The following is a 16107-nucleotide window of genomic DNA, read 5'->3' on the forward strand; positions in this document are numbered from 1 at the left end:
AGTCTCCTCATTCAAAAAACCCATCCCCATTCCCATTTGAGCCCCCATAGGGCTCAATGGGAATGGGGAGGGAGCTAATAACGGGCCTGTTAATAATGAGCCCGTTATTAGCTCCCTGGATTAACAGGCCTGTATTTGCTCCCTGGTCCCCTTGCGGGACCCGCAGAGGACGTCTGGTCTGACCAGACGTTCAGAGCGGGTCCCGCAAGGGAACCTCTTAATAGGGCGGAATGGTCACTAGCGGCGCCGTTAAACCCATTCGGCTCATCTCCTAATGAGGCCCATAGTCTTTATATAATTAAGTTCAAGGTTATGTACACAATCACAATAATAACTTTGTTCTCAGAAAACCTGCAATGGCAAATGATATGATATGATATGATATGGTATTTGTAACGCGCCTATACACAAGTGTTTCAAGGCGCGACGAGGCAGGGAGGGAGGGGAAACAAGGGGAAGACAGACAAACGATCCTACTAGGCCAAGTGTCAGTCAGATCGCGCAAGTGCAGAGGTAGGGGGAAAAGGAGAAAGTGCAGGGGGAGGAGGTGGGGGGGAAGTGCAGTACAAGGTAAGTAGTGTAATAAAATAATAAATAATAAATAATATATAAAAAGGGCCAGCTGGTGGCAAGTGCGAGGTAAGTGCAGAGCAAGTGCTGGGAAGTGCAGGGAAGGGGGCTGTAGGGGTACAGTGACAGTCCCACAGTGCAGGGGGAGCCAGGGAGGCAGTGCAAGTGGAGAGTGGCTGGGTCCTGGACCGAGGTCGCTGAGAGTGGCCCAGATGCAGGTTTAGTGCAGAATTCAGTGGGGAGTTAAGCAGGTTTAGCAGGGGAGAGGGAGAGAGAAGGCAGAAGCGAAGAGGAAGGTTTTGAGGTGCTTCCGGAACCGGAGATGGTTCTCCTCAAGTTTCAGGGAGGCAGGAAGGCCCCTGCTGCGGAGAGAGATCTACCCCCAGCTCGTTGCTTAGAGAAGCGGCTGACCATGAGGGAGTTGGAGACGGATGAGCGAAGGGCTCGTGAAGGAAGATATTTAGGAAGAGAGAGTTGAAGGTATTTAGGCCCCAGGCCCCAGAAGGCCTTGTGGACAATGCAGAGGGTTTTGAACTTAATCCTCGCAGCCACTGGGAGCCAGTGAAGAGATTTCAGTCCTGGAGAGATACGGTCCCTGGGCTTGAGGCCAAGGACAAGTCTCGCAGTTCTGTTCTGGATAAGTTGCAGAGGGCGGAGAGTGGAGGCAGGCAGATTAAGATAGAGGCTGTTGCAGTAGTCCAGCCTTGAGAGAACCAGGGCTCGGGAGACAGTGAGCTTCTGGGGGAAGGAGAGGAAGGGAAGAATACCTCTGAGGAGGTGCAGCTGGTAGTGTGACTTCTTAGAGACGTCAGATATATGAGGAGAGAAGGAGAAATATATACAGTTCTAAGTGGTACCACAATTATCATTAGATTCCATTAAAGTGCATCAACTGTACTCTGGTTAAATGTCACACAAATCAATTAATAAAGGTAACCAACAATAGAAATAGGAGGAAAGCAGTTGATTAGAACAATTGGCAGAATACTGGCCTCTACCGTTAAACACAGTTCTGTGTGGAGATCCCCACACCTGGGCAACCTGTAAAGTAAAAATGTATCACAAGCCCAGTCCATATATTGTTCTATAATTCTTATTTCCTTCTATAATGTTTCTTCCACCCCAATGTACCTGGAATAGCAGAGTTCTTCGAAGAGGCGTCGATGCATCCTTCTTGGTGACTCCCTTTAAAGAGGAGCCACGGATCGTCGAGAGGCGTCAAAGAAGGTGAACTTGGTGTCGATGGCGTTGATGAAAAGTTCGAGGGTGACGAGACCACGGCGTCGATCCAGGCGGTGCTTGTCGGCGACGTCCTGCGAGGATGAGGTGTGCAGGCAACTCGGCACCTCGACGATTGATAGTTCAGGACCGCAAAGAGTGTCTGAAGAACTGTGACCCAACAAGGGCGTCAAGTCGTCGAAGTCTTTGTGGTCTTTGGGTGGCAGGAAACCAACCGGCGGATTCTCCTCGGTGCGTCGGCATCCTCGACTTTCTCCGGTGGGATAAAGCGGTCAACGGTGTGGAAAAGGGAGTCCTTTGATTCAACAGTTTTAGGCAGAGAGGCTTCGGTCGTCGGTAGCACGGCGTCAAGCGTTCCCCTCTTCTAGGCATCACTGCATCGACGTGCCTCCAGCTGTTATGGAGATACTCTGAACCCTGGTCGACAGCAATAGACTTTGACGGCGTCGATGTCCGGGTGCTTCACTTCATTCTCCTCGGCGGTCCCCATCTCCGGTCGCCAGCCTTCCGAGGGTCTGACTTCCAGGGAGCTTCGGCGAAGGTTAGCGGTGCTCGATGGTCCCTTGGAGCAAGGGAAGAGGGCGCCTAACCAGGTCCTCTCTCGGATCAGTCCTCGACGAACTTGACAGCTTTCAGATCGGGTCAAAGCAAATGCAGCAGCAGTTCTTCGACTTCCAGCTGGGGGTCGAGGATAAGCAGTTCCAGTTACTCTTCAAGTGTCAACTCAGCTTCTGAACAATTTCCAGTGGTGAGAGGTCCCCAGTTATACTATTCTGTCTCTCATCCACACTGCTGGGTCAAACTCAGCAGCCAATCATACAGAAGGGCATTCATGCAGTCAGTCAGCCAATCAGAAATTGCAATAATACCCAGTGAGGCCCAAAAAGGCTCTCACCTGGGTTTGAGTGGTGGGAATCTCCCAGTCATGTACATCCTGTACTTTACTGGGGAGAGGTTGGATTTGACCCCCTCCTGCCTCATGACCAAGATACGTGACTTTCCCCTGAGTTATCTGGCACTTGGTGGCCTTGATAGTGAGGTCAGCCCTTTTCAAGGCCTGCAGCACCTTATCCAGATGTGTCAAATGCTCTTCCCAGGTGGAACTGTAGAAGGCAATGGCGTCTAAGTAGGCCACACAGAAGGCCTCCATCCCACTGAGCGCATGATTGACCAATCTCTGGAAGGTGGCAGGGGCATTCTTCAACCCAGAAGGCATGACCTTAAACTGATAGAGTCCCTCAGGTGTTGAGAACGCCGTCTTTCCTTGGGATCGTTCGTCAGAGCTATTTACCAATAGCCTGAGGTAAGGTCAAAGGTGCACACAAATTTGGCAGCACCTATGGTGTCCACAAGCTCATCAGCCCTGGCAATGGGTGCGCGTCAGGTTTGGTGATGGCATTGACTCCTCGGTAGTCCACACAGAACCTCCAATCCTTGGTACCTGCCTGGGAACTTGCCTTGGGGACAAGGACCACGGGACTGGACCAGGGACTGGTTGAGGGTTCAATAACACCCAGATCCAACATCTTGGCAACCTCAGCCTGGATGTGGTTCTTAACTGTATCTGACATACAGTAGCACCTGCTTTTGACTGGCACACTGTCACCAGTGTCAATTTCGTGCCTACACCAAGGTGTAAGGCCTGGTATCAGTGAGAACAGAAAGGCATACTGCCGGAGAAAAGCCCTGCAGGCCTTCTGCTGCTCTTTCATCAGATCGGGAGAGAGATGTGCTCACTCCACTGAGCCATCCTGATGGTTGCTATGCAGCAAACCAGGAAGGGGCTCACTCTCATCCTCTTCTTGCTCTGAAGCTAGCAAGAGACATGACACTTCTGCTCGACTGTGGAAAGTCTTGAGCCCGTTAACATGGAATACCTGAGGGGCTCCCCAGGGACACCCATGTCAACCAGATAATTGACTTCACCCTTCTTGGATATGATCCTTAAGGGTCCAGTGAACACTTGTCTGCCAAAGCTCTAGGCTTGGTAGGCTCCATCACAAGGATTTCCTGTCCCGGAGTCCAATCCACTTGCGAGGATTAAGGTCATGCCAGTATTTGTTCAGTTCCTGGCTGGCCTTGAGATTCGCTTTCGCCAGACCCATCATCTGTGTCATGCTCTGTCTGAGGCCTAACACATAGTCCCCCACTTGCTTGGCGGGACCTGGAGGGGTGGCCTCCAAACCTTCTCTGATCAAGGCAAGGGGCCCCCTCACGAGATGTCCAAAGAGTAACTCAAGGGGTTGAAACCAACGCCCTCTTGAGGTACCTCTCTGTAAGCAAGCAGCAGGCATGGCAGGAGGAGATCCCATTTCCTCCTTAGGGGCTCTTCCAAAGTACCTAGCATGCCCTTGAGAGTTTTATTAAACCTCTCAACCAGACCATTGGTCTGGTGATGGTAAGAGGTGGAGAACCTGTAGGTTGCTCTGCACTCTTTCCACATGTTTTCATGTAACTAGACATGAAGTTGGATCATCTGTCAGAGACAACCTCCTTAGGAAATCCAACATGGGTGAAAATGCCCAGGAGAGCCCTGGCAACCACCTTGGCAGTAACAGTCCAAAGGGGTATAGCCTCAGGGTACCTGGTGGCATGATCAACCAAGACCAGATGAACCGATGTCCACCTGAAGTGGGAGGGTCAAGGGGACCGACAATGTTTATGCCCACCCTCTCAAATGGTGTGCCAACCACTGACAATGGTTGCAGTGGGTCTATGACACTGCCTCCAGTCTTGCCAGACAACTGACAAGTTGGGCAGGTCCTGCATTGGGACTCCACTTCTACTCCCATCCGAGGCCAGTAGAAATGGGCACAGAGCCTCTGCTTAGTCCTCTTGGTACCTAAGGGCACCTCATGTGCCAACTGCAGTAGGAAGGGCCTGTAAACCTGGGGTACCACCAACCTTTTGAGGGCACGAGGTTCAGGTTTAGTGGGCTCACTAACAAGGAGCTCACCCTCCCAATAGATCCGGAATGTCGTAGGCACTTCTGCTTGTGCCTGGAACAGGGCCTGTTTCCTCAGACCCTCGAGAGAGTGGCACTCTCTCTGTCCCTTACAGAAGTCTGCCCGGGAGGGTCCCCCTTGAGCCAACAGGCATTGAAGGTTGGGGTGTTCTTCCGGGTTGACAACCTCTCCCACAATAGAGTCTTCTGTCTCTTCTCCCTCAGGAGTTGAGTTTGGGTTTTCCACTGGATCCAACCCATCCGGAGCATGGATGTCAAGGGGTGCTGTAGGAACAACAGGAAGATAAGGAGCCCCCCTTGCAGAGGTGGACTTCTTGTTCTTCCTTCTTCTTGCCTTTGGCTCAGGTAGCTGACTCACAGCCAGACCCGGTGTCACCTGTGACCTAGTGACCGCAGCAGCAGTCATGGGAAGACCATCCGAGATCAACCCCAACTCTACTAGATCATTTCCTAGCAGAATGTTAGCAGGGACATTGTCCTGAACCAGGATAAGAAGCTTTGCTGTCTTGTCTCCAATCATGAGTGTGACTAAGGCTACAGGCAATAATTTGGGAGGCCCACCAGCTAACCTGGTGGTTCTCAGAGGAGCACCTACATAGTCCTCTGGCCTGAGCTGTGTCCTGTCCACCACTGTCATGCTTGCCCCAGTGTCTCTCAAGCCAGTAGAAGGCTGGCCATTCAAGTGAACACTTCTCAAAGATCTACGGGTGTTCTGTGGTATAGTCGCCAGTACTTCTGCGTACTGGTCCCAGGCTCCAAGGGACACTAAGGAAATTTCTACAGGAGCATCAAATGTGATCCCTGTAGAGGATGGGAGGACAGTGGCCTCTACCTCAGACATGGGGTAAGTGTAGCTCAGGCTGAGAGCCTGTACTCCAAGTGCCTTACCTTTACACTTGGAGTCACCCTTCTTGTGATCCAGAGCCCCACATTCCCAATAGGTGCCAGGAATGCGGGGTACAGTACTGGAACAATGGGAGCCTGCTTTGCAGCAGGTGGACCACTACTCTTATTCCCACCCCCAGATGACTTATCACCACTAGATATTTGGGTCTTAGGAGAGGAGGGTTAAGGTTTACTCGACTGTGATTGCTGCTGGAACTCCTCAGCTTTCTAAGCGGTCCCCTTTTCTTTTCCTTATCCTTCCCAATGGAGTCCTTAGGGGACACCCGGTGGGGGACCCACTTGTCAGCCAACCTAGCCAGCTTAAAGGGGTCCAAAATGTTCTGGTCAGCAACCTACTGATGCACCTCTGGTGAACAGGCTTCGGAAAAATGCTCAAAAAACAAAAGGTGAGACAATTCAACCAACGTTTTCACTTTGTAACCATCAATCCACCCCAACATTTTAATGTGCGCAGCACTCACCCAGTCAACTGAAGACACATTCTCTCTTTTCTTAAATTCCCTGAACCCTTTAAAGTATTGGGTAGGTGTCTTGCCAAACTTGGCAATCAAAGCAGACGTCATGCATTCATTCTGACCCCCTTATTCCACACTCAGTTTCAGAATACAGTCATATCCAGTATGAGGCACTCTGCTTAGCAAACACTTAGCCCAATCTCTCTTATCAACATCATGAATTGCACAAGCCATTTCAACCGCTTAAATTCATTGGAGGATATCTAAACCCTCCACAAACACACCAACCAAATCTTTCATAAACTTGGTGGCTGGGGACCTGACACTCTCACTGGGTTTAGCTGAAGTCTCCACTCCAGCTGGATTCTCTAACATTCAGTTTCCTTGTTCTTGAGTTCAAGGCCCTTATTTTTGAGTTCAAGATCCCTATTCTTGAGCTCCACTTGTTGAGCCAACTCCTTCTTACGCCCAGCATCTATTTCCAACTTGCGGTATTCAAAGGCCAATTTCATCCTTAATAACTCAAGCTCCAAGGAATTGCTGGGGTTTGGAACAGAGGCAGCAGGAATGGTGGCCTTCCCAGAGACAGTTTCAGCAACAACCCCAGGGGCAGAGTCCTCATTGGTTGCATCCCCCCCTTCAAGAGCTTCACAATCGATCTGGTAGTCCAGCAGGGCAGCTATCAGCTCAGCCCTAGACTTATTCACAAAGTCTAACTCCCTGGATTCACAAGCACTCTGGAGAGCCTCTAAGCTCATCCTAGTCAATTTACCATTTGCAATAGACTCCATTGCTTGTAATGCAGTTATCTTGTACACAACTAAACCTTAATTTAACAAAGTGCAGATATTTTCTAAGTGGCACGGTTATACACTGATTCTTAAAACCATAAGCATCCCACGGCTGCCACCAGTGTAAAGACTGAAGGGGGGTGTCTGTACTTCTGCTCTCTATATGTGTTACACTACGGCACCCTCTCAGGGGGTCTTCCATGTCCATGTAATCACACAATATGGATAGACCTAATATCAGGTCTTTCAGGCGAAGCTTAGCACTTCACTGCGGCATAAGGAATGTTGCGGCTATGTTCTTGAATCGCTGGCGGCTACCCTGGAGAAAGATACATTGTTCCCCTTTACAGACTACATCTCCCAGGATTCTTAGCACCTAGTCTTGAGTATGCTGACATGAGAGCCTTGTTTTTGGCTGGTCACGCCTCCTCCCTGATTTAGTGAATGGCATTTTACAGAACGCTGCTTCTGTTTGCAGTTTGCTAACCGGCGCTTTCCTGACCTCTGTGTCAACACTTTTTGTACATCCTATTTCTCGTGTACCAAACCCTGCAAAACGTTCACGGACTGCCTTTGGTTTCCGATTCTAAAACTCATTTGTTTCCTGTGTACCAAACCCTGCAAAACGTTCACGGACTGCCTTTGGTATCCCACTCAAAAACTCATTTGCTTCTTGTGTACCAAACCCTGCAAAACGTTCACGGACTGCCTTTGATTTCTGATTCAAAAAACTAATTTGCTTCTTGTGTACCAAACCCTGCAAAATGCCTACGCTCTTCTCTGGATTCTGATCAACAGCCGCTAGAGTCCTTGGAACTGATTTAGTCATAAAGTGGTAAGTTAGACTGTCATTACCTCGTTCCCATTGTAAGCTGGAACAGCTCCCTTCTGCTGTGACTCTGTGGATTTGTTACCTAATCCTTGCCGTCCACATTACCTCCTGTGTCCTAACTTGGGATTATACTCTGTTATCTGGTCTGCCTACATTTCAGTACACACTGGGATGCTCTGCTGAAAGTGCACCATCCCGTCTCTAGGGCGCTCCTCGTGTCGCCTAGGCAAAAGTTACCTTACTAACCTTCCCCATTTTTTATTTTATACTTTCATTGTTTTTCTTTGGATATTCAATTATCCATATTCTCCAGCAGTGGTAAGAAAATCATACCATCTTTCAAATCCTCATTATCCTTAAGGGGTATAGTGTCTGATGGTCTTCTCTATTCCTAGGGCGTGGCTGTTATCCAGTTCGTGTTCCATCAGGATAGGGGGGAAAGGCATAAAGGTAACACTAGTCAGTTATTGAATAAGGGAAGTAGTTCTCATTATTCTTGGTCGCTCATCACTATTCCTTTGTTTTCAGCTGGGTCTGTGGCAGTGCAGTTCTTTCCGCTCTTTTATGTGATCGGTCTCTCTGGTGGTTACAAAGTACTACAGAGGGTCCTATCACAGAAAAGGTCTTTTTTCCCCTCACAGAGAGGAGGCTTGGTTGGATGCTATACCCAGGCTCTTCAAGCAACTATCTGAATAATCCAGGCATCCGGTCTTTGGGTACTCTCTGTCCAGTGAGTAACAATATGGCCGAGGAGAGGCAAAGAGGACCCCAGCCAAGATTCTCTATAGGGTAGCGCTGGTCGAGCAGTCAAGGCCTAGCTTCTCAGGAAGTGATGCAGGTTGGTTCTTAAGTACAGTGTAGTCCCCAAGCCCCCACAAAGGAATGTCCACACACTGTATTAGTTAAAACACAATCTTTATATAATTAAGTTCACGGTTATGTACACAATCACAATAACTCACTTTGTGCTCAGAAAACCTGCAATGGCAAATATATACAGTTCTAAGTGGTACCAATTATTATTAGATTCTATTAAAGTGCATCAACTGTACTCTGGTTAAATGTCACACAAATCAACTAATAAAGGTAACCAACAATAAACATAGGAGGAAAGCAGTTGATTAGAACAATTGGCAGAATACTGGCCTCTACCGTTAAACACAGTTCTGTGTGGAGATCCCCACACCTGGGCAACTTGTAAAGTAAAGATGTATCACAAGCCCAGTCCACATATTGTTCTATAAGTCTTATTTCCTTCTATAATGTTTCTACCACCCCAATGTACCTGGAATAGCAGAGTTCTTCGAAGAGCTGTTGATGGATCCTTCTTGAGAGACTCCCTTAAAAGCAGGAGCTACGGATCGTCGAGAGGCGTCGAAGAAGGTGAACTTGGCGTTGACAGCATCAATGAAAAGTTCGAGGGTGCCGAGACCACGGCGTCGATCCAGGTGGTGCTTGTCGGCGACGTCCTGCGAGGATGAGGTGTGTGGGGCACCTCGGCGATTGATAGTTTAGGACTGCAAAGAGTTTCTGAAGAACTGTGGTCCTACAAGAGCGTCGAGTCTTCAAAGTCTTTGTGGTCTTTGGGTAGCGGGAAACCCACCGGCGGATTCTTCTCGGAACGTCAGCGTCTTCGACTTTCTCAGGCGGGATAAATTGGTCGACGCTGCAGACAAGGGAGTCCTTCGATTCAACAGTCTTAGGCAAAGGAGCGGACGGCTCCGGTCATCGGCGGCACAGCGTCAATCGGTCCCCTCTTCTGGGCAACATGGCTTTGACGGGCCTCCAGCGGTTACAGCAATACTCCGAACCCTGTGTTAGGCAGAATCCTATGCAGTGCCCTTAGGGACCACTACACACAATTAAGACTACAGGTGGCAATACAAGTTTTACCTTTGGTACAAGCCTGTACTACTAGGTTATAGTGGTAGCAGTAGCGGAGCAGCCAGGCTTATCTCAAGAGTATATGAGCAGTAGCAGAGATTACACAAAGGGACCCAATTACTGTGGCTCAAGCAAACACTGACTCAAAGTTTCAGGTAAAAAATATAAGTACAGTTATTTTTAAACCATTTTTTATTAACACAACACTTCTATTACAATTTAGAACCACACGTTAAATACACTACACCTGACCAATTCACTTTGTACGGTATAAATCAAGGTAAGTACCCTGTGTTTGAGAGAACCAGTGTTACGAAACAATACACGTTACCCTGAATACGATTGCGATTACTTTTTGACAGTTCGGTCTACTAAATAAATGCATATCTGCAGCAAGAAATGCTACCAGGGCAAAAACACGCTTAACACCTGAGATACCCAGAGAGAGTTGGGGGCAAAAATCATAGGCAATATGTTAGATAGGCAGACAGAATCGAAGAACACTCATAGACAGAAATACAAGAGTCAAGAGGACGGAGCCAGTGTCAATTGGAACCGGATTCCTGTGTCGAGGATCAGACGTCGGATAGTTCGGGATTCAAAGTTGCCAAGAGTACTTTAGATATTGTCAAATTGTCAGAAGCAAAAGTTATAAGAAGGAGGGAAAAATAAGGGCAAGCCTTATAAGCGAGAAATAGGGATTTCATCCAAAATTCCTCAAGCAGGACACAGTACTTTTTCAAAGAAGAAGCTGGTTCCACGGCAGTTGTTCCTGGTAGTTTCCCATAGACCCACGATTCCTGGCTTCGGCACGAAGAAGGACGATGAAAGGGGTCTACACCACACAGGGATGAGGCCAGCAGCAGCGACAATGAATAAAAGGTGCGCTCCTTAAAAACAGGAGAGGCTCTTCAGGTGGCTATCCGGACCACTACAGCAGTGTGCAGCGATTTCGACCACAAAGTGTACCTCTGGCTGAAGAAGACAAGCTGATTATCCCCACCAAGCTCAAGGGAAGAAGACTCCAGACTGGATCTCCTCTTAGTCGTTGAAGGGTAGATAGCTCTGGACTGCAGCAGGGCTTCAGGATAGTTGCCGCAGTCGCCCTCTTCTCCGCTTCTCTTTGGTTCCTTGTAGTTCCAGTGGCGACTCGCTGACTTCCAGCCCAAGAGACCTGCCTTTTATGCGAAAGTCCCCCATTCACACAGCCTAGCAGTCAATCACATAGCAGGGAGGTTGTCCAGCCCGGACAACCACCTCAGCCAATTATGAAAAAGTGTGACTTGGGTTTCCTAGGATACCCTGTGCAGGGGGTGACTACACGCCTCCCTCACATTCAGCCCACCTAGACACCCAGGTGCCTTGAGGAGGGCTTCTTGGCAGAAGCTCGCCAAAAGAGAGTGAACAAAGATGGCAAACCTGGTTTGCCGCGCAAAGTAAAACACAAGAAGGATTTTAACAAAAAGAAATGGCGAATAAACCGCACCAGAGCCAAAAGAAAAAGTATTGGGTCGAGTGGTTTTAAGTTCTAGGCTAACACAATAGCCTACAATGTTACCACGGTTATATACGATAACCGCAGTAGAAATTTAGGGTAAATACCACTGCCACCAGCCATGTCTACATGTTAAAAGAGCGAAACAATGCTCTAGGAGGTACAGATAAAAAGAGTTAAGAGTTAACCCTTCCAGCACTCCATGTAAAATGGTGTGTACTGGATCTGTGGTTAAAATTGACTAAGTAAAGTTAATGGTAACTTTACCCTTTTCTAGGGGACAGTAGTCAGCCTCAGAAATGGAGTCAGTGGGAAGTCTGAACGACAACCCTGTGTCACTGCACAGTCGGTGCTGTGGGACACACAAAATAAGGGGGCAACTGAAGTGGTGTACTCCAGAGTCCACAATCACAAAAACAGATAAAAACACATAGCAAAACACAATTAAGAGTGGGGAAAAAGGCTCACACTCTTACCAAGTGGAAAGAAATAACTCAAGAGATCCAGCAAAGCTGCTGAGGGACTCGCTAGGTATGGGAAATTAGCCATGAAATGAAAATTCTCCCTAACACCCTGGTTGACAGCAGTGGACTTCGACGGCATCGATGTCTGGGTGCTTCACTCCGTTCTCCTCGGCGAAGGTTAGCGGTGCTCGATGGTGCCTCAGAAAACAGGAAGAGGGCGCCTAACCAGATCCTCTCTCGGATCAGTCCTCGACAAACTCGACAGCTTTCAGATCGGGTCGAAGCAAATGCAGCAGCAGTTCTTCTTGTTCCAGCTGGGCATCAAGGATAAGCAGTTCCAGTTACTCTTCAAGTGTCAACTCAGCTTCTGAACAATTTCCAGTGGTGAGAGGTCCCCAGTTATACTATTCTGTCTCTCATCCACACTACTGGGTCACACTCAGCAGCCAATCATACAGAAGGGCATTCATGCAGTCAGTCAGCCAATCAGGCATACAGTGCATTCAGGCCATACTCCTCCGTCTCAGACACTCACAACAAGGAATGTGGATTGGGACAAGTACCCAGCCATTCAACACTACACACTGCATTCATGCCAGTTTTGGGCAGGGCTGTCTCAGTCTTTGGGTCTCATTCCGAGGTTAGAAGTATGGTTGCGGCATTGTTACCTCCTTACCCCATACCAGGTGCGGGTTCCTGAAATGAGGACTTACCGGGCCATTCCAACCTGGTACTGAAGGACCTGGTAATTCCTCATTCGAGGAACCCGGACCCGGTACATCCTCATTCCCATTGAGCCCCCATAGGAATCAATGGGAATAGGGAGGGAGCTCCTTGGTCTGCTAGCAGGACCCGCTAAGGGCACCTGGTTTTACCAGGCGCCCTTTGTGGGTCCCGCGAGCAGACTCGTAATAGGGCGGTAAGGGGTTAACGGCACCGGCACCATTATCGGCGCAGTTAACCCCTTACCGCCCACCTCGGAATGAGGCCCTTTGTCTCCTATACCAGAATCCAGACATCCACAACAAGAAGTGCATATTGGTCACACACTCCATTCACCCAGGTCCCACCCACAGGGTGTACCCACAACATACAGTCACTGGGAAGGCTCCAGCCAGTCTGGCCTGGACTTCATAACAACACCATGAGCCTCCAAACTTGGATCCGGGTCCGTGGTCCCTGAATGGGGAAATACCGGGCCATTCCGACATTGGAGGGCCCGGTATTTCCCCATTCAGGGAACCCGGACCCGGACCATCCCCATTTGCATTTGAGCCCCCATAGGGCTCAATAGGAATGGGGAGCATGCTAACAACAGGCCCATTAATGACGGGCCCATTGTTAGCATGCTGGTCCCCTTGCGGGACCCGCAAAGGACGTCTGGTCTGACCAGATGTCCAGAGCGGCTCCTGCGAGGGAACCTCGTAATGAGGCGGTACACGGTTAACGGCGCTGGCACCTTTACTGACGCCGTTAACCCCTTACCGCCTCACTTGTAATGAGGCTCCATATAAGGAACTTCCACCCAACAGCCAGTTAGGGGGAAGGGACAGAGTCAGGGCTTCCCAGGACTTTGGCAAAACAAGGTAACAGGCAATAGAAAGTAAGAGGCCACAGGGGCCATCTTTTTTCCTTTCAGGAATCAACTGATTCCAATGGCAGGACCTTGGTATCCCAAAATGGAGAATACTCAGAGTACCTGTCAAATTCAGCATGGAGCTGCCACCAGCCCATACCCTGCTCTGTAGGCCACACACAGGTGCCCAAAAACATACACTAGGGGCACAGTGTTGTACCCCCACCCATGGGTGCCATAAGGGTATCCCATGGGTCTGTACACCAAACCAAAAACAGGAAGAGCTGCACTACCAGGAGTCCCACATGGACTTCTGGGCAGAAAACAATACAGAACCCAAATGAAAAAGGACTACTGGACAAGGACAGGGAGGCTCTGTAACTTCGATGCATTTCCAGCATCACAACATCCTGCATATTATCAGTGTAGTGTCAGCACCTGTAGGAAACATCCTGCATATGATCAGTGCAGTGTCAGCTCCTGTAAGAAACATCCTGCATATTATCAGTACAGTGCCAGCTCCTGGAAGAAACATCCCGCATATTATCAGTGCAGTGCCAGCTCCTGGAAGAAACATCCCGCATATTATCAGTGCAGTGCCAGCTCCTGGAAGAAACATCCTGCATATTATCAGTGCAGTGCCAGCCTCTATAAGAAACATCCCGCATATTATCAGTGCAGTGCCAGCTCCTGGAAGAAACATCCTGCATATTAGCAGTGCAGTGCCAGCCTCTATAAGAAACATCCTGCATATTATCAGTGCAGTGTCAGCTCCTGGAAGAAACATCCTGCATATTATCAGTGCAGTGTCAGCTCCGGGAGGAAACATCCTGCATATTATCAGTGCAGTGCCAGCCTCTATAAGAAACATCCCGCATATTATCAGTGCAGTGCCAGCTCCTGGAAGAAACATCCTGCATATTAGCAGTGCAGTGCCAGCCTCTATAAGAAACATCCTGCATATTATCAGTGCAGTGTCAGCTCCTGGAAGAAACATCCTGCATATTATCAGTGCAGTGTCAGCTCCGGGAGGAAACATCCTGCATATTATCAGTGCAGTGTAAGCTCCTGTAAGAAACATCCCATGTATTATCAGTTCAGTGTCAGCTCCTGCAAGAAACATCCCGCATATTATCAGTGCAGTGTCAGCTGGTGGTCAGTCATAATTTCGACAGTAAAAATGTCGACAGTCAAAATTTCGAAAAATAAATGTCCAAAAAAATAATGTCGACAAACAATAATGTCGACATTTTTTCAATATTTTTTCGAAATTTTCTATTTATTGTATAAATAAATAAATAAATATATATATAACTAAAATGTGTTGAGTATGAGGGATGAGAGGGTGGTGGGGGGTGTGGGGGGGTGGCAGGGGGTGTTGGGTGAGGGGGGTTGGGGGGGTCACCCGCATAGTAAATGATACTCTTTTTATTTATTTAATTATTGAATAAATAAATAAATATATAATTACTATGTGTTGAGAATGAGGGGTGAGAGGGTGGTGGGGGGGGTGTGGGGGGGTGGCAGAGGGGTGTTGGGTGAGGGGGGGTTGGGGGGGACCCCCCATAGTAAATGATACTCTTTTTGTTTATTTATTTATTGAAAAAATAAATAAATAAATATATAATTAGAATGTGTTGAGTATGAGGGGTGAGAGGGTGGTGGGGAGTGTGGGGGGGTGGCAGGGGGGTGTTGGGTGAGGTGTTGATAGTTCTAATTGACATTTTTTTGTCGACATTTTTTTTTCTAAAAAATGACTTTTTACATTATATGTATAGGATGTCGACATTATTGTTTTCTACATTTTTTTTTCGACATTTTTGTTTGTCGACATTTTTTTTTTGACATTATGACTATAAACCGTGTCAGCTCCTGGAAGAAACATCCCGCATATTATCAGTGCAGTGCCAGCCTCTATAAGAAACATCCCGCATATTATCAGTGCAGTGCCAGCCTCTATAAGAAACATCCTGCATATTATCAGTGCGGTGTCAGTTCCTGTAAGAAACATCCCACGTATTATCAGTTTAGTGTCAGCTCCTGTAAGAAACATCCTGAATATTATCAGTGCGGTGCCAGCCTCTATAAGAAACATCCCGCATATTATCAGTGCAGTGCCAGCTCCTGGAAGAAACATCCTGCATATTATCAGTGCAGTGTCAGTAAGGAACATCCTGCATATTATCAGTGCAGTGTCAGCTCCTGTAAGAAACAGCCCGCATATTATCAGTTCCTGTAGGAAACATACCGCATATTATCAGTGTAGTGTCAGCTCCTGTATCAGTTCCTGTAGGAAATATCCCGCACATTATCAGTGTAGTGTCAGCTCCTGTAAGAAACATCCTGCATATTATTAGTGTAGTGTCAGCTCCTGTAAAACACATCCTGCATATTATCAGTGTAGTGTGAGCTCCTGTAAGAAACATCCGCATATTATCAGTGTAGTGTCAGCCTCTATAAGAAACATCCCGCATATTATCAGTGTAGTGTCAGCCTCTATAAGAAACATCCCGCATATTATCAGTTTAGCATCAGCTCCTGTAAGAAACATCCCACGTATTATCAATGTAGTGTCAGCTCCTGTAAGAAACATCCTGCATATTATCAGTGTAGTGTCAGTTCCTGTATCAGTTCCTGTAGGAAACATACCGCATATTATCAGTGTAGTGTCAGCTCCTGTATCAGTTCCTGTAGGAAACATCCCGCACATTATCAGTGTAGTGTCAGCTCCTGTAAAGAAACATCCTGCATATTATCAGTGTAGTGTCAGCTCCTGTATCAGTTCCTGTAGGAAATATCCCACACATTATCAGTGTAGTGTCAGCTCCTCTATCAGTTCCTGTAGGAAACATCCTGCATATTATCAGTGTAGTGTCAGCTCGTGTAAGAAACATCCTGCATATTATCAGTGTAGTGTCAGCTCTGTAAGA

Source organism: Ambystoma mexicanum, chromosome 2q, assembly GCF_040938575.1.
Source record: "Ambystoma mexicanum isolate Mex_15411 chromosome 2q, UKY_AmexF1_1, whole genome shotgun sequence".
NCBI classification, from domain to species: domain Eukaryota; kingdom Metazoa; phylum Chordata; class Amphibia; order Caudata; family Ambystomatidae; genus Ambystoma; species Ambystoma mexicanum.